This window comes from Lissotriton helveticus, chromosome 2_1 (assembly GCF_964261635.1).
Source record: "Lissotriton helveticus chromosome 2_1, aLisHel1.1, whole genome shotgun sequence".
Classification (NCBI taxonomy): Eukaryota; Metazoa; Chordata; class Amphibia; order Caudata; family Salamandridae; genus Lissotriton; species Lissotriton helveticus.
The window spans coordinates 1,022,681,477-1,022,700,744 of record NC_136059.1 but is presented as its reverse complement, the minus strand read 5'-3'; the positions used below and the strand labels follow the sequence as shown (position 1 = coordinate 1,022,700,744).

Here is a 19,268-nt window from a genome sequence, read left to right as displayed (position 1 = left end):
GTATACATGATAAAATCAGAGTAAATACAGTAAAACACAGCCACTCAAAATATAAGAAAAGCATATAGTGGGCTATAAGTATCTAAAAACCATGATAAAATCACAGCATAAAATCAAGCAAAAAACACACACACACAGAAAACAGGCTAAGGCCTACTTAAAAAGCATACTAAAATTCAGCACCCATGCATAACCCCAGATAAAAATCGAGGCAAGAACTACAAAATGTAATTTTTTCAGAAGATTAAAGATATGATATATGGAGCTCATTTTACACAACTATTAACCAGCAAGGAACATGGATTAATTTAATAATGATACCATTAAACAATGAATGAGAAGACGCTTGTTCCAAAAAATTAGATGATGCCAGTGGCAAAATCGCTGCATGGTTGATTGGAATTCTCCCTCTTCCCTTGCTGCTCCCAAGCAGGTCACTGCAATTATTTATTCAGCCTTTGGTTTCGCTGCACAATTTTATATTTTGTATGAATTTTCAAAAACAGTACAGCTGTTATTTATTTAAAAGAGTCCAAATCATTTGTCTTATAATTGAGGGGGGATCTACTATTTCAAATTATCAGATGTAACATGCTGTAAGCACTCGCAATATTGCACTGTAAGACACTACTATATAGGTCTTATTGCCCATGAAGGAAGGGTGCATGATATTTAAAAGCAGGACATGTAGGAATTCATGTAGAACGTCCTTGCAGTGAAAGAGCCCCAAATACTATGTTCACTGTAGCAAATCTGGTTGCTGTCAGAGGGAATCAATTGGCAACATTGTTACATTTATTAAATGCTAAGTTGTTATTGTTATAATGAATACACAAAACGAAATGCCAGTACTGCACTGTTAGTTAATCATCAGTTCGAGAGACAACGAATGAAACAATTGCCCTTGCAACACCAATCTTTCAGTTTGAATTTAATCAAAAAACTTTATTTATATCTATCAAGGTTATTTATCTTCTAACCATTTTTTACAATTTCTTTAAATTCTTAAACAATATAACCAATTTTTTTCTTTTTCTTATTTCGGAGGCCCTTTTAGAATTGAAATTCACATTCATTCTCTAAAAAACAGACCTTATAAACAACATATATACCGTGTCAGAACATACACCTATTGCAATATTTCACACATCCATACATCCATACATTCTCACATCATACAAACACAAAATGCCCACCCTGGGAAAGCTTAACTAAGCCCTATTGATGGTGCGGCACTTTAAATTCAGTATTTTATATACAAAACTAAGATGTTTGAATAAACAAGGCAATCTATCAGTACAACAAGATTCAGACTTTGGCAACAAAATGAAGCAACACAGATTGGCCTAAGAAATACAATGGTCTACACGTTTCGAATCTCCCTCACTACGGGGATTCTCGTCAGGACCAAAGATTTTTCTGAAAGACAAAACACAAAAACTGTCTTACTTCATGTAATCTAGAACACACCTCCATCATCTGTCCACTCTCTCAGCTTTCTCAACTTACCTCATTGTCTGGAAAAGGAATTTCCATGTCAAAATCTGAAAACACAGAAACTGTGGTCAAGACTACTCTTAAGAATGGTCTTTGAATATAACAGCAGAACATTTTGGGGGGAATTCTTACTTGATTAAACTTCATAAATGGCGCCGTTTAGATGAGCTTCTCAAACTTGTCTTTATTCTATGTCTGTTGGACAAAAAAATTTGTCAAACTTCCATTCAGAAGAATCTGGTATTAAAGATCGATATGGACGAGGAAACGATGTACCTTTTGAACGAAGAAACATCAATCAAAGTCGTGTCGTTTTTTATATATAAAGCTCCAGTCCAATGACATCAATCTGGACCTGTAACAGGACAAGCGTATTGTATATATCACCTTGTAACTGCCCATATCGAGAATATGCACCTTCTAAACATGCAATTCAATAGACCGACGCTTCCTAGCTGCGCTATTTAATGAAGCAAAACGGAGAAAAAAGCCGGTGCTTCAGTACGTCGTGGGTACGAGTGTTTTATGGGGCGTTATGCTATACTAGCTAAGGTCAAAAAGGGGTTTTTTTTTTTAAGGAATTTTTTACCTTGCTCGTTCTCAGAGGTTCCCAACTGATGCAATGCGGGTAAACAATCTCCGCTAGACGGGCTAATTAGTCGCGTATGCGCCCTGGTTATGCGGCACGATATTTTAAACATCATCAAAATAAAGGATGCTGGGAAAGGTAGTCCATCCAGCTCGAGGGTTGTGTGGCGATTAATTATCGTTACTCGAGAAATCTTTTGTCGGTAGCTGAGTGCGGATTGCAAGTCCTTCGACACGTACGACATCTCAAAATTATTATATGCATGCGAGTTTTTTGGGCCCCTGCAAAATATGTCCATACAAGTTTGATTCATACAAATTATCACAGTCTTGTTACCTAGATAAATAAAGGTCGGTAGTCGTGAACAATATTGTGTAACATACGACTAGGAAATTTATATTTAGAGTCCTCGATGTGGTTCTTAACCCAGTCCATTCTGCCTGGGTGTTAAATGGCTATGTTCCACCAGGTAATTGAAAAAGTTGGATCTAAATACTTTATGTTCCCTGGAAAAGCCAATGTTTTAACGTTCATATAATTGGCGCCTATGTTATTGTAAGTCTGCTTATCCACTGAATGTTTTGGACACAGTAATTGTAATTGACAGGTCATAACTTCCTACCTTGAAAGATGGATTTACAGATGGTACATTTCTGATAGCTCATTTAGTCCATCAACTGCTGTATTGTACTTTATAATTAGAGTGGCTTCTCTCTTGGTCAGTTTGATCTCCAGGTCACCTCCTCTTGCATCCTGTTCAACTTTGGAAATTACAGTCCATCTCAAATCTTTCTCAGTGTGGGCATGGGTATGCCAATGGTGCACTAAAGGTGCCGTCTGTATGTTCCTTTTGATCCGGGACTTATGTTGTGTTATTTGGTGTCTGATTTCTTAATTGATTTTTCCAATATATAGTTTTTGGCACGGACACAATATACCATAAACCACATATTTAGACTTGCAGTTAGTAAAATCTTCGTGTTTCCAGTATATTCCACATTTGTGGTGGCCTACAATAGGTGGTAGGCCATAGAAGTTCTGCAAAGTGGCAGTTTTTTGTTTGGGTAGCGCAGCTCTTATCTTTTCTGAATGCAAACAGTGGTGCCTCAATGAGTTTTGGATCGAAGTTCTTTATTAGGTGCCTATTCTGATTGATCTGTCTTTTCAGCCAGTTGGACGTTGGGCAGTACGTAGACACACATACTATTCGGTCTACTGGGCTTTTTTCTTTTTTTGTTCGTAAGGTGTCTCGTGGTGTCCACCAGGCTCGCTTCATAGCCCGTTTCAAAAGTTTTGTAGGGTAAACACGCAATGAAAGTTTTTCTTTTCAGTTGTTGGCATGGAACATGTATTCGTCCTTAAAAGAACAGTTTCTTCTAACAAAAAAAGAAAAAAGCCCAGTAGATCGAATAGCATGTGTGTCTACGTACTGCCCAACGTCCAACTGGCTGAAAAACAGATCAATCAGAATTGGCACCTAATAAAGAACTCAGATCCAAAACTCATTGAGGCACCACTGTTTGCATTCAGAAAAGATAAGAGCATCGCTAACCAAATTGTTAGAGCTGCGATACCCAAACAAAAAACTGCCACTTTGCGGGACTTCTTCGGCCTACCGCCTATTGTAGGCCACCACAAATGTGAAACATGTATTTGCTGCTCTTTGACCATCAAAGGAGATGTATTCATACATAACGGAATATACTGGAAACATCAAAATTTTACAAACTGCAAGTCTAAATACGTGGTTTATGGTATATTGTGTCCGTGCCAAAAGCTATATATTGGAAAAACCAATCAAGAAATCAGACACCGAATAATACAACATAAGTCCAGGATCAAAAGGAACATACAGACTGCACTTTAGTGCACCATTGGCATACCCATGCCCACACTGAGAAAGATTTGAGATGGACTGTAATTTCCAAAGTTGAACAGGATGCAAGAGGCGGTGACCTGGAGATCAAACTGACCAAGAGAGAAGCCACACTAATTATAAAGTACAATACAGCAGTTGATGGACTATACGAGCTATCAGAAATTTACCAGCTGTAAATCCATCTTTCAAGGTAGGAAGTTATGACCTGTCAATTACAATTACTGTGGCCAAAACTTTCAGTGGATAAGCAGACTTACAATAACAGAGGTGCCAATTATATGAACGTTAAAACATTGGCTTTTCCTGGGAACATAAAGTATTTAGATCCAACTTTCATATACCAGGTGGAACATAGACATTTAACACCCAGGCAGAATGAACTGGGTTAAGAACCACATCAAAGACTCTAAATAGAGATTTCCTTTATTTATCTAGGTAACAAGACTGTGATAATTTGTATGAATGAAACTTGTATGGACATATTTTACAGGGGCCCAAAAAAACTCGCATGGATATATTCGATATGAGACATCGTACGTGTCGAAGGACTTGCAATCCGCACTCAGCTACCGACAAAAGGTTTTTCGAGTAACGATAATTAATCACCACACGACCCTCGAGCTGGATGGACTACCTTTCCCAGCATCCTTTATTTCGATGGTTTAAAATATCGCGCCGCATTACCAGGGCGCATACGCGACTAATGAGCCTGTCAAGCGGAGATTGTTTACCTGCGTTGTATCAGTTGGGAGCCTCTGAGAAAGAACAAGGTAAAAAATTCCTTCCCAAAAAAACCCCGCTTGTTGACCTTCGCCAGTATAGCATAATGCCCCATAAAATGCTCGTACCCACGACGTACTGAAGCACCGGCTTTTTGCTCCGTTTTGTTTCAATAAATAGCGCAGCTAGGAAGCGGTCGATAGAATTGCATGTTTATAAGGCGCATATTCCCGATATGAGCAGTTACAACGTGATATATACAATACGCTTGTCCCGTTACAGGTCCAGATTGATGTCATTGGACTGGAGCTTTGTATATATAAAAAACTACACGACTTTGATTGATGTTTCTTCATTCAAAAGGTACATCGTTTCTTCGTCCATATCAATCTTTAATACCAGTTTCTTCTGAATGGAAGTTTGACAAATTTTATTGTCCAACAGATATAGAATAAAGACAAATTTGAGAAGCTCATCTAAACGGCACCATTTATGAAGTTTAATCAAGTAAGAATTCCCCCAAAAATGTTCTGCTTTTATATTCAAAGACCATTCTTAAGAGTAGCCTTTTAAAAAAAATGAGGTTTACCCACAATGGTCCTAGACCTGGGTACAGTTTGATACAAAATACAGTGGTCCTCGACCTTATTTTGTTTAAGATATAGATCATGAATCAATCCTGTCTGATTTAGACAATTATATGGGTGAACATCAAGAGCAAATTAAATTCTAGTTGTTCACAATACTCAATATCTAATTTATACATTCAATGAGAAAGGGTGCAACAAACCAAAAAGCCCGAGTACACCATTCAATTTATTTCATTTCTTAGCAGGTGAAACATATTATTAATTATAATACTTCAAAGTTTTTATAAATAAGAAAGGTTGTCCCAGAGAGGGAGACGTGCGTGAGTAGATAGTGCTCGATGTGATTTGGTGAGTAGAGGTAGAAAAAGTCAAAGAACGGTAAGGAAAAATTATTTACACATGTTTAGATACAGCGCGACAGGTTGTAAATCACCTGCCTAGCTAGCCTAGCCACAAGCGTTTATGGTGGTGTACAAACTAGTCAGTTCAAGTACATATCAGAAACGTTTGGCACGATATGAAATACAAGGAGAAGGAGGGTCTAGGCTTTCCAAAAAGGGGGCGTCGACGTTTCGACCCGACTTAGGGCTCCTGGGTAGTTGTGGGCCTAGGCCGTGTGGGTCTTCATCAAGACCAGGGTGGTCTGTGGGCGAACAACCTTGAGTATGAGGGGCTTGGTCACCTATGAAATAAAGGTTGCGGTCAGATTTGTGCAGGTAAACAGAATAAAAATAGGCTCCAATCAAGGACCTATGCTTACCCTTGTGTAGTCAATATGGAGCGTGGGAAATCTGTACACCATAAGTGTGTACTGAAAGGCAATCTCAGCCGATGATTGCAGGGTATCTGGAATGATAGTTCCAGAGGGTCAATTCAGTAATGGTTATGTTAATAGACGTGAAAACAGCCAAAAGGCTCATGGTTTAGAGCATAACTCTGATTCAATCAGTTTGCGCTCCTATGGTAAGACATTGTTGCCAGCTTGTATTCAATACGGTAGATTCTGTGGCTGAAAATGTAAGAGGAGATGAGTATTAATCACTCTCCAACATTTAAACAAAGGCAGGGGCGAAGGGCCAAAGTCTCGAATCCATTTACCTTCAGCGATTTAGAGATGCGTGCGCTTCCGTCCCTTCCGATGGCAATCTGACGAGCGCCGCATGGAGAGGTGCTGTAATTAAAGCCGGCTCCCGCGTGTATGTGCTCGCCGGTTTCGGAGACACGGGTAGAGGAAAGACTCAAAGGGGGACATGCCGGGCAGATTCCGGTTAAGTGAAAAAGAAAAATGATTCAAGGAAGAAGGTCACGAGATGACCTGTGCAATAGATTATCCGACAGAGCATATATTAAGAAGAATTGAAATAACAGTTGGAAATACATAATTCAGACATTGTCCATTGGGGCATTATTTACAATATAGTGAATTGGGCTATATACATTGTTCGGAACGGGCCATATATATAATGAATGGTTTACAGTGTACAATACACGTAGAGTGGGATGAAATATATACATGTATACAGTGCTCAGGTAAATTACTTCAGCACATTATGACATTATATACCATATAATTGTCTAAATCAGACAGGATTGATTCATGATCTATATCTTAAACAAAGTAAGGTCAAGGACCATTCTTAAGAGTAGTCTTGACCACAGTTTCTATGTTTTCAGATTTTGACATGGAAATTTCTTTTCCAGACAGTGAGGTAAGATGAGAATGCTGAGAGAGTGGACAGATGATGGAGGTGTGTTCTAGATTACATGAAGTAAGACAGTTTTTGTGTTTTTGTCTTTCAGAAAAATCTTTGGTCCTGAGGAGAATCCCCGTAGTGAGGGAGATTCGAAACGCGTAGACCATTGTATTTCTTAGGGCAATCTGTGTTGCTTCATTTTGTTGCCAAAGTCTGAATCTTGTTGTACTGATAGATGGCCTTGCTTATTCAAACATCTTAGTTTTGTATATAAAATACTGAATTTAAAGTGCCGCACCATAAATAGGGCTTAGTTAAGCTTTCCCATGGTGGGCATTTTGTGTTTGTATGATGTGAGAATGTATGGATGGATGTGTGAAATATTGCAATAGGTGTAGGATTCTGGCACGGTATATATGTTGTGTATAAGGTCTGTTTTTCAGAGAATGAATGTGAATTTCAATTCTAAAAGGGCCTCCGAAATAGGAAAAAGAAAAAATTGATTATATTGCTTGAGAATTTAGAGAAATTGTAAAAAATGGTTAAAAGATAAATGACCTTTGATAGATATAAATAAAGTTTTTTTGATTAAATTCAAACTGAAAGATTGGTGTTGCAAGGCCAATTGTTTCATTCATTGCCTCTTGAACTGATGGTTAAATAACAGTGCAGTACTGGCATTTCGTTTTGTTTATTCAGATTTTGGCGTGGCCTTGCTGCGCTTAAGCCAAACCCTTGAAGTTTTTATTGTCAGCAGCTCAAGAAATTCTTCTTCCACTCATTTTTATTTAAAATCCACTGTATAAGTAAAGTCGGATTTAAAATTATTATTTGAGAAAGGACAATATCAGAAAGTTGGTATTTCCCTGCCTGAATTTTCTGGGGAATTCTGGACAAGTAGCCAGCTGCCTGGGCTGGTGATGGGTCTCCCACTCAGCAATGTGTATTGGGTCAGGCAGGAGACAAAGGTGACGTGGTGTAGAGGGGAGTGGGTGTTCCTGATAGGATAGCTGAGGGATGATCTGTGACCTGCCTTGATTACAATTCATAGGAACCTGTCCAGAGCACTTGCACAGGAACCGGACACCCCCTTCCTTTATTTCACTAGCCAGGCCAGAGCCAAAACCAAGGGAATGGGAGGAAGTGACCAGAGGCATTTTTATGGGTTGACAAAGGGGTGTGCCCCCCCCCAACCTATTGATTGCACTGGACATAAAAGTGGCAACCTCTAGATCCTGAAGGAGAGCAAGACCCTGCAACTGGACAGCAACAGTAGCAATATCTTGGGCTGTCTGCAGCTGACCCCAGGACATGATGGGTCTCTCCAAGGCCAGTGACACTGGCCCCTTATTACTCCTAAGGACCAACATTAATGACATTTATCACGGGTGTAGACTTATGCCCATGGGTCATTGCAATCTCCATTAAGTACTTCTGCCCAGGGTAGGTGCACATGTGGAGGACCCTCTCCCCAGACTTCGGGCCTGCAAACCCCATCCCCTGGGTCAGTGCAGCATTCCATGAGACCTGTGCCCCCATCCCCAGGCAGGAGGAGGGGGGTAGTAAACCCAATGTTCTTTCCCCATATAGTAATTTGGCCTCCCACTCAGCACAGCCCCAATGATTCACACAACCCTAGGAGTCCCGGGTGGTGGTAATGGGAGACAGATTTTATCAAAAAGAAAATAGTGCTGTGCTGTCGTGCACATTAAAGCAAGCACAGTCTAAGCAGTTAATATTCGCTGTATTTAGAAGTGCTTATGCAATAAATGAACTTTTCCATTTTCAAAGAAAAGTCACTGACTGGACAATCATTAATTGAGGGTTATTATTGCGTGCCAGTGGACGGAGATTACTAGTCCACACTATCCCCCCTAAGTATGCCTTGGACTACTCTGGTTTGCTACACAGAGTCAAGTGTTACAATGGGGTTCTGGGTTTCCAGTAAGGAGACAATTGAAGACGTGTTACTTGTGTAGGACTCACATCCAGCACAAGTAATAACCCAATTTCTATCAAGAATAATCTCAAAATTGAACTGTGATTAACGCACTATAACCTGCACTTGATGAAGTGAAGCTCTCCATTAAAGACAGCACGCTTAAAGAGGCATTGCTTGGCCCCAGAGAAACAGTTGAGATGTGGGAAGTCCTACTGCGTCCTAGTATGAGACTTACTACTGTATTCAGTGCTACCTAGTGACAAGACTAAGAAACTGCACTATCGAGGAGAAAACCACAATGGAATCAAAGCAGAATTTTCTCCAGTACCTTACAAAGGAAGAAAGAACTCAACATAACTTTACTGATAATGCTGGATGGAAAGCTAGGTGTCAAATATGACTAGATTAAGGAGGACCTTTGAGACACCCACACAGTGGAGAGGTTTGAAATGTTATTTAAACGGGAGCATGGGGACTGCATTCCCATGCCTAGTCTAGCTCTCCATTTGCACTTAAGCAATTGATTACTTAGTGGGGAAACATTATCAAACACAGTAGAGTGATAGAGCTGGATAAAAGCGATGATTTACCTCCATCTAAAGGGATGTGTGAATCAGACAACCGAGAAAAGGACAGCCTCAGTCCCAAGTCCTAGCCTGAGCGTGGCTTGAGAAAGTTCATTATTGAACACACTCCCCAATGACTTCAGATAAGATACGAAGTAGGGAAAAAATCAAAATGTGGGGAAAATGGTCATGCGAGTGGAGGGATTCTAGCAGGAAAAACAACCTCTGCTACTGAATAATGAACATTACTCCTTAGAAGAATTTTAAACGAGCACCTGATGTTCTTTACCATGCACATAGTGTAAGGATCAAAGTAGAAATGTGTAGAATTTAAAATAGAATTAAAAAACACAACATCCCATTGTAAAGTTTAGGACTGAACAAAATACTTATTACCTCTAGCTTCACATCCTAGACTCTGCAATCTGTTCTCAACTCAGCCCTAGACAAACTGCTGTTTTATGAGCTCATCTTTGGTGCGAGATGTTCATTCTATAATGAAACTGTGTCGTGAAGAACTCGTTCGAATTATAAGTATCTAAAGCAAAATACATTCATTCTTTCTGTGTTACCCGAAGTCTCACCAGACAGACTTTCAAAGTTGTATGTTTACGGTGGGGTCATTTTTTGATATTACCATTGTTTAAAGATTTGTCAAATGTATGAATATGCTTTGTACAGTTGAGTCTGTGGCTAAGAGCAAAGGATAACATGGGTAGGCTCCATTCCTTTAATACAGTCAAGACTTTCCTTTGTGTTATTTAGTAAAACATGCAGTCACGTCATTTCAAAATATTTCAAGGAGTTTTCATAGTTGGCAGAAAAGCAGCATTTCTTGGTATCCTAAAAAGAGGAAGTAAACACCAGGTGCTTTGTCGGATATGGCAGCTGTGTATTACTGCTTAGCTCCTCTGAACCTCATTAGTCATACAAATTTAGCAAAAACCGAAATGCTTGTTTTAAGCAGATGTAACAAGGCAGTTGACAAAGCAGCAATAACACCAGCCGCTATTTTTAATAACTCAGTTAACAGTAATGTACTAACACAAATCCGAGCACAGACCCTTTTTTCTTGGCTTTTATAGCTTCCCTAATGAAGTCCAGGAGTTATAAATTTCTCAAAGATGTTCTCTAATGTGAGATTTACTTTAACTGCTCCAGATTCTACATCATTATTCTAAATAGTTATTTTGGGGGTTATTAGTATCTTGCCCGAGCCTGTGCCATTGTTGGGGCTTTATCCATGAAAAGTGCCTTGGTGTCTACAGTTGCATTCTCATCTACATGGCAGCATCCTACTACAAATACAGAGACAGTTTATTCCAAAGTAAAATCACTGTAGTCCTAAAGAGAGCATCACATCTTAACCCAAATAAAAATAGATCTTCCAATGTCCAATTACATCTTCACACAAACTAGAATTACACCTCTGATCACAACATTTTATGTATTCTCGCCCTTAGAACAAGGGTTCCCATTGTTTAGGGAATCAAAGGGAGGACCCAGACTTTGCATGAGCGTTGACGTGACTATAGACAGGACTCAAAGGAAAACAGGTGTCACTAAAGGAAACTAACATTGGCTTACTTTGCTCAGTTTGACCTGAGTAGCAAAGCAATTGCCAGAGTGTGGTGTAACGTGTAATACACCAACCAAACAACAGATCAGTTAGATAGGCAAATAACTTAAAGGCCCATTTGAAATTATAATTAGAACCCCGTTAAAAAAAAAAGTATTTAAGCATTGTTTACTGGAAGTCAAAAAAATGTGAAAAAAGGATTATGGGCCAAAACTTTCTGTGGAGTTTGTCTTGCTCCTGTCGTAAGTTTGAATTACTCCTGAATTTCCAGGCTGGTTTCACGCTTTTTCAGTCATTGGGCCATATTCACAGACAAAATAGTGAAACTATACTTGGATACTTAAATCTTATCAGAATGTGGTTTTACTATTTTGTGGAATTCACAAAATATGATTGGAATCCACACAGAAAACTGCACCTGGCACAGGCTTCCATGTGGATTCCCTGGAAAATCACATCATGCATATGCAAGGAAAATACTCCCCCCCCCCCCCTACCCCCACCTTGTAGAAAACCCGTCTCCTACATCCCCATCAGATCAGAAGGTGATCAATTCACTTTCCTACCACACAGAGATATTTATGCCAGCCTTTGGCAGAGAAAATATGACTATTTCCAGGATGGAAATGTGAGGAATTTGTGGACGTCAATAAATGTACTTGTTTGTGGATGTTGACAAACTTCCAAGGCTAACCACACATTGGAAATCTCTAAATCCCTTCCTTGAGTGGGATTAACTAGTATGGAGACCTCCACAATCGCAGCAGAGATGTCGACATCTGTAAAAGTGTCTCTGCCAGCCAGGAATTCTTTTTAGACTTCCTGGCGGGTGTGAGGTAAATGTAGGCATTAATATGTTTTTGACCAGTATACCTTTGTGAATAGGACCCATAGTTTACTGAAAGTTTAAATTTTAGACCACATTTAACCTTACATGAATACTGAAATGTGCCTTGAAAACAACGTAGAAATGTTTGATAAACTAACCGTAGAGAAATGTGCTTTTCTTAAATGTGTTTAAATAAACGTGCAGCTCATTATTTGACAGAAGGCTCCCATTTCCACTGTGTAAACATAAATAGGCCTCAGTTTTTTTTCTTCTATTCTTCCCCTTCAATAAAATAATGCCTTTTAGAAATGCGGATTTCATCTTAACATTCAATTGTAGGATATATCACCAGAAAATGTGTAGCTACAAGAAAAATGTATTTATTTCTTTCCTCATACCATATGATTTCATCTTATTAGATCGTCACCCGCTACGTGTTATAATGAATAAAATGTTTAAATGTATTAATGTTTGACTAAGGGAAAGCATTTTCACATGATCTAACCAGGAAACTGAACAGAAAATGTTTCATTTATTGGAGTAGTCCATTTGAACAATGGGGCATTGCAGCTAATAGAGTAAGGCTTACTGAAGGTTCTTGTGAGAACCTTCTGCAGTGTATCAAATGTGCAAAGTTTTAGCAATTTTCAGGTAGCTTTACATCAACTCATTTGCTTCCGTGAGAACTGGGAGGAGAGGAACAGACCATCGGAGGATCCTTCTTTATTGCCTGAAAGTGATGTATGCACTTGTTTTGGCAACATTGTGCTCATGCATTTCTATATATTACGTGTTCCTAGTTAGTTAGAGAGTTAATGCATTCTATGCACACCTACCCTGCCATGCCCCTTAGCACTTTGCTGCGCTTGCGCGAGCCACCTCAGACTGCGATTCCCCTTAGTTTCCTTACGTTTTGGGAGGACACTTCTCTTTCTCTTATGCCAAGTCATAGATACTACAGTGATTGCTTTCCTTTATTTTAGAATTACGGTTGCTACTGTGACTGTTGGGGAACTAAGCAGAGTTTCTGGAACTGCTCTTAATAAGGGGTCCACTCTTTCGGAACTAAAGGCTTAATGTTTCAAAAATCTTGCTCTTTTCCAAAAGGAATTATTAATTAAGGAGTTAAGTGATAGGTTAGGACAGGTCCTTTTAGGTTAAGACAGGGACTAACTCCTTTATGGAACATGCTGTTTTTTCCATGCTGCTTGTTATCTATTTTTTCTTGCTATTTCTTTAACTGAATAAATCTGACCAATCTGAATAAAAAGACCAAATACAAATACTAATCGCTTAATGAGAAAAATCTTTTAAAATCTTACCAAACCTCTCACCATTGACTGTAAATTAAATAACTGTAAGTTGATGATTTATTTGTGGAGGTCTTGTGAATTGACTTGTGCCTCAGTCTAATACGGCGGTAAAGATCCCTCAACCAAGAAACAGAATTGGCGTGGAGTTAGAGACCTCAGTCATAAGTGAAAAGTTCAAATAATGTTTATTGCACAGGTAATTTTCTGCAGTAACATTATCTTTCTCCAAATGTACTAAATTTCCAGGAGCAAAGCATTCTTACTCGGAGGCCTTTATAACAAAGTTTGGAGTAAGACACAAATAAATAAAAAAAATGTGTTTATTCGACAAGGTGTAACAGGGTCCTAGGTCCGAAGTAAGGGCGCCCCTGAATGCAAGCAATCAACCTCAAGTTTAGGGTTTGTCATGACCAAAGATTTCATGGTTGCCGTTAGAAATTTTTCACAGCAAGAATTTCTCCAGTTAGCTTGAAGAGGTTTCTGGCAGGGCTCCATACCATAGGAGACAATAAGCAGAAACTCTTTGTAAATCGCCAAACTCTGGTGTAAAAAGAAAAGAAAAAAACTCATGGTGCACCATGGTGCAGTCTGGGAGTCTAACTATAGTAGTTTGGCACAGCCAAGGCATTAACATTCTTGTTCCGAAGAAATAAGTTCAACCCAATGCATTGTGGCAGGAGGCTTGAACCTCTGAGGATTGATCAAAGTCAAATATGCTTGGGTCAATGTTGCACTGAACACATTTAGTATTTATGAAAAGCTCAGAGCTGGGTGATACTGTGTGACTGTTCATAAAGGTGGTGTTTTTGTTGGAAGGAATCTCCTGGAACCCACACACATGGTTATTTGTCCTGCAAAGAGGCAACATCTTCAGAAAATATAATTTTCAGGGTAAAATCCAGAATCTATTTTCTAGTTAATGCAGAACTAATTCCAGTGATCCCAGTCAACTTGAGAAATGGTGATGGCGGGGCCAGAAAACTAGAAACATGTATGTAAAGCCCTTTAAGAACAGCAACTAAATGCGATTAGTCTGAAGGCGTAGCAAACCATGAGCTCTACGTAGGCCCTTCCAACAGGGGGGCACCACTCATCTAGGAGCTTTTCTGTAGCTGCAGGGGGCACCACTCATCCAGGAGCTTCTCTGTAGCTGAAGCCCTTTCAATAACAGCAAGAAAGGCAATTTGTGTAAGTTTATAAGGCCAGCTCACTGTCTTTTTTTGTTTTACAAAGGCCCACCACACAAACGAAATGGGTCCAATATTGTGAGAGTACCCTCAAATGTTTGCACAGGTTTACAAGCTCCGTCAGGCTACAGAACCTTCCAAGCAGAAAGATATCCAAGAGGTAAAATTCAGCAGAAAGAAAAATTAACTTTCCACTGCAGACATTTTAGGAAACTGTTTCACATAGTTCATGGAACATGCCTCTGGGCACAGATTCAGGCTAGAGTTTGGAACAACTTCTGGTTTTCATCCATGGGCTGCAGCATCAATATTTTTTTAATAAATACCTGAAAGCTCTCATTCTTTAACCAGCTAGGTAGGAGTTCCAGTGGGCTATATATGTGCTCTTAAAAGGTAAAGCTACTATAATCTTCAACATGCTATCATGCAATGTCATTTACCATCTGCAACATTCCCTACTCTATGGGATAGCTCACACGTCCCTTGCAAGAAAAATCCAAGACACTGGAAGTCACTTTTAGCAAGACAGAGCCAAACAATAAAACCAACTCCTGACCACAAGGTCTGCCAACATCTACAACGGTGATGGATCAAGCCCTGATCTTTTGACTGGATAGGAGTGTTCTGCTTAATTCAGATACTCTGTCCATCGCCACCCCCCCTATTTGAATCGTTTTAGCCACCATAATTGTGGAAGGGTATGCTCAGATGTGAGTCCCTTGCTCACTGCACCATCAGGATTCAAGCAAGCCGGGCCGAAGACGGCTGCAATGCCAGAAACCGGTCCCCGGAAGCTTGTTTCCTTTCCAGTAAAGAATTGGCTTGGTAGTTTGGTCTGCCCTGTTCCCATGATGCACTGGGCCAGGGCCAGACTAGTTTGCATGTAGCCAGGTTCTGAACTGGGATGGTGCAGTGAGCTAAAAAACGGTGATGGATCAAGCCCTGATCTTTTGACTGGGTAGGAGTGTTCTGCTTAATTCAGATACTCTGTCCATCACCACCCCCCCTTTTTGAAACATCTACAACAAGCGCTCTGTAATATCCCACGCACGACTTCCCAGAAAAGGGGACACTAAGTCGAGAAGGGACATAGCTCTAGAGTGATGTGAATGTATTTGCATCTGTTTGCCAGAGGCGTGAAAATCTAGACCTACTCCTCAAACCAAGCCCTGCCTTTGTGAAGACACCCTTTAAAGAACCAGCATCCCAAATTGCCACTGCATAATCTTTTAGCATAAGGTCATTGGATTTCTCTCCACGCAAAAAAATCAAATTACCCCAAAAATTCACTTGGTCTCGGAAAATAACAAAATATTTTCTCTCTCTCCAAAGCCTGAGGAAATCATTGAATTTTGTAGGCTAAATTGAGCATTTCAGGCAACTTAACTTTAGTACTTGGAGGATAAATATAGCTGCCTATTAAAAAAGGCCACACTTACTGATCAGTCTCTCATCTCTTTGTGTTGTCTATACATATATCACTCCACACCAACATAACTAATACATATGTAAATGATCTTGGATGGTAAAGAAAACAATTACAGTTAACATATAAACTATCCATTATTAGCAATATTTTGCATCACCATCGGTCTGCCTCGTGGTCTGACAATGCCAGTCAAGTTCTTGTACAACAAGGGGCTACACTGAGAGGAACGCAAAACCATTATACACAGCCTGTAGAAAGGCGGAGGATGATTCAGCAGAAGAGCAATGCATACTCTAGGTATTGATAAAGCAAAGCAAAACACCTGGGGTGGAGGGATCACTGACAGATGGACTTTATTTTTGTGTTTATTTTACACTGGTTTTACGATGCTGTGCAGCATGGCTAACTAAGAAAAAAAAAATGTGTAGGCGCGTTCACTACGCATGCACGCATCTACAAAATGACAGATGCTTTAAAAAAAATATATCTTTGCTGATCCATCTCGTATTGGCAGATACAATAAAGAGAAGTGCACCAAACTAGTTTTTCTTTTGTAAAGCAGGTCGGCGTGAACAGGGAAGTGCGCAAACAATATGGGGGCTGGAAGCAACAGGGAGGTCACGGGAGAGTAAACGGGCAAGATAGATGTAGCGTTCTGGTGTTTGCTTTCACGAGGCAGCCTGCCGGAACTGCCCTGCACGATGTATCACTCTCTGGCCAGGCGTGGCCAGAGAGCTATAAATAAAAGGGCCGGGGTCGCTCGAGACTTCCGGTCCCAACTGGCAACCAGTGTGCGTGTGTCTCTATTACTGTGTTGTATAGTGGTCGTAGGCCTACAAGGTATCTATCCCTGTCACTCTCCTCGGGCGCCACACTGGCGACGAGGGTGGGATCAAGCCAATGATCCTGGTAAAAAGAACCGGCATCACTCACCCGCCGCAACAAGACTGGGCAGCACAAAGAAGGCAGCGAAGCAGCGCACCCCTGAGGAGACGACTCCACGAGTCCAGCGCCAGCACACCGGTAAGCCGCAAGACGGTGCTCGCATTCCCCCGAAGGCCGATAAGCTGCAGGACAGCGCACGCATCTCCCCGAAGGCCCAGATCCGGCTAAATAGACTCACGCTGCATTCTCCCAGTGCGCGCATGCGCAATAAAGCCTGATCACGCCCCAAGTGAAGCGCTCAAGAAAATCGAGCGCGAGGAGCGACGGCAGTTTTTACCGGCAGGCTCAAGCCTCACAAGAGAATCAAAGGCTATAAAAGACCGAGTGAAGGAGCCACTGAGCAGCACACGGCTGACCCATAGGGAAGAGACACAAAGGCCCCACAAGAGTACAAACAAACACAGGCTAATGCAAATAGCCAATAAGGACAAACAGCAAGAGGCACAGGAGGCACAAACAAACCCAAGCCAAGTAAAAGTGAATAAGATCCAAAGGGTGCAAACAATCACAAGCTGATGCAAATAACGGACAAAGACCGACATCAGGAAGCCCAGAAGGCATAACTAAGCCCAAACCAAGGCAAATAATCAGTGAGGGCAGTCAACACAGTCAAACGAAACCACGGCAAGCTAACATTGGCAATTCCAACAATAGTACAAAAAGGCCAAGAGCACAGACAAAACCTCAGAGGCCAGATACGCACACCGAACAAAACCGACAAGATCGGTAACAGGGGACAATGTCAAACACAGGTGGGGCAGCACAACAGCCAGCCGCCCAAGGTGGCGCAGCCCAACAACCAGTCGCACTTCCAGCAGCCGCACACCCAGTACACCCTAAAATCATGGCACTACCACCATTTAGTGAACTTATTGAACCAGCAACTGCATCCCCAAGGTGGAAGGTGCGGGTCAGCCACCTGAATATTTCACAGCCACACGTGAGACAGATGACGCGGTGAAGAGGTCGCTACTACTACACTATGCAGGTGACGAAATTTATAAATTGTTTCAGCACCTTCCAAATACCGGTGCCGCCAACAACTACGATGCCGCAGTCACCGCGCTCAACGCACATTTTGATCCGCAACTCAATCCACACTATGAACGATTCAAGCTTAGGCAAGCAAGACAACGAGAAGGAGAGTCCATGGACGCATATCATGCACGTCTCAGGGAACTAGAGAGTACATGCATCGAAGACGATCAAGTCAAGGAAGTAATAGCGCAGCTGATACAAGGGTGCCGCAACAAGACTCTGCGGACACTGATATTACGTCAACCCCGAATAACGCTAGAAGAAACACTGATCCTCGCCAGGTCTCACGAGTTATCAGACGCTAGGTCGACGGCCATGGAGGCAGCGCTCACTTCACATTCTGATCAAACACCCAGCATCAAAACAGAGGGTCGACGCTCTCCGCACCCCAACGCGAGGAGGCAGAGGAAGATGGCTGACAAGAAAAACACGACAAGCATCGTGTGGATGGTGTGGTCGCGAAGAACATCCCCCAGAACACTGCCCGGCCAGAGCAAATCATGCTCAAAATGTGGGATCCCCAATCATTTTGCAAGCGTATGCAGAGGGGGCTCGCGAGGAAGAGGTGCCACAAGAAGAAAGCCACCGACAGGGGAAGTCAGGAATTTGAAGCTAGACGACGCCCCAGCGCCACAATCGTCTAGAGGCCCTGGTCGCTACCACCAACGGTTGGATGACTCAACAGAGGACGAGGAGGAATGTCATTTTGTGGCGTTTGCGAATGATCTCAAAAAGCGACGACGACCACAGCCGAAGTGTAATATCGAGATCGATGGGTCCAAGGTAACCGGACTAATCGACACCGGAGCCACCGTTAATGTCATGGGGTCGCAGCACTACAAGAAGTTAAACCCGAGGCCCACACTCACACCGTCGAAAATCAAAATCTTCACATATGGCAGCACGACCCCACTCCCTCTTAAAGGAAAAATGACAGTGCAAGTAAAGACTGAAGAACATGAAGTGACAACAGTGTTCCATGTCGTGGACCCAGAGGCGGACATACTTGTGGGGAGCCACACTGCAGAAGACCGAAGTTTAGTTGCATTTGCCAATGCAGTCAAACTACTACAAATAGACGATAGCCTGGACATGTTTCCTCAACTATTCAAAGGGTTAGGAAAAATACGTCGACCACCAGTGAAGCTACACATAGATAAAGCTATTCAACCGGTAGCCCTAAGACACAGAAGGATTCCATTCCATCTGCGGCCGCTGGTGGATCAAGAACTTCAAGAGTTAGAAAAGCAAGGGGTTATAGAGAAGGTAACAGGCCCGACCCCCTGGGTATCACCCATGGTGATCGCAGAAAAACCGAAACAGCCCGGCAAAATTAGAATATGCATTGACATGAGGATGCCCAACCTAGCGATCAAGAGAGAAAGGCATCTGACCCCAACAGTAGATGATATCCTCGCAGACCTGAATGGAGCCCAGTGGTTTTCGAAGCTAGATCTCAATGCCGGATACC

The 19,268-nt window shown here is 41.4% G+C and overlaps 1 protein-coding gene across 4 annotated transcripts in view; it reads right to left on the bottom strand.

Annotated features, from left to right (window-relative positions):
* The window catches only part of PCSK5 (proprotein convertase subtilisin/kexin type 5), a 1,700,773-nt gene that overhangs the window by 834,053 nt on the left and 847,452 nt on the right, over window positions 1-19,268 (bottom strand). The window lies entirely within an intron of this gene.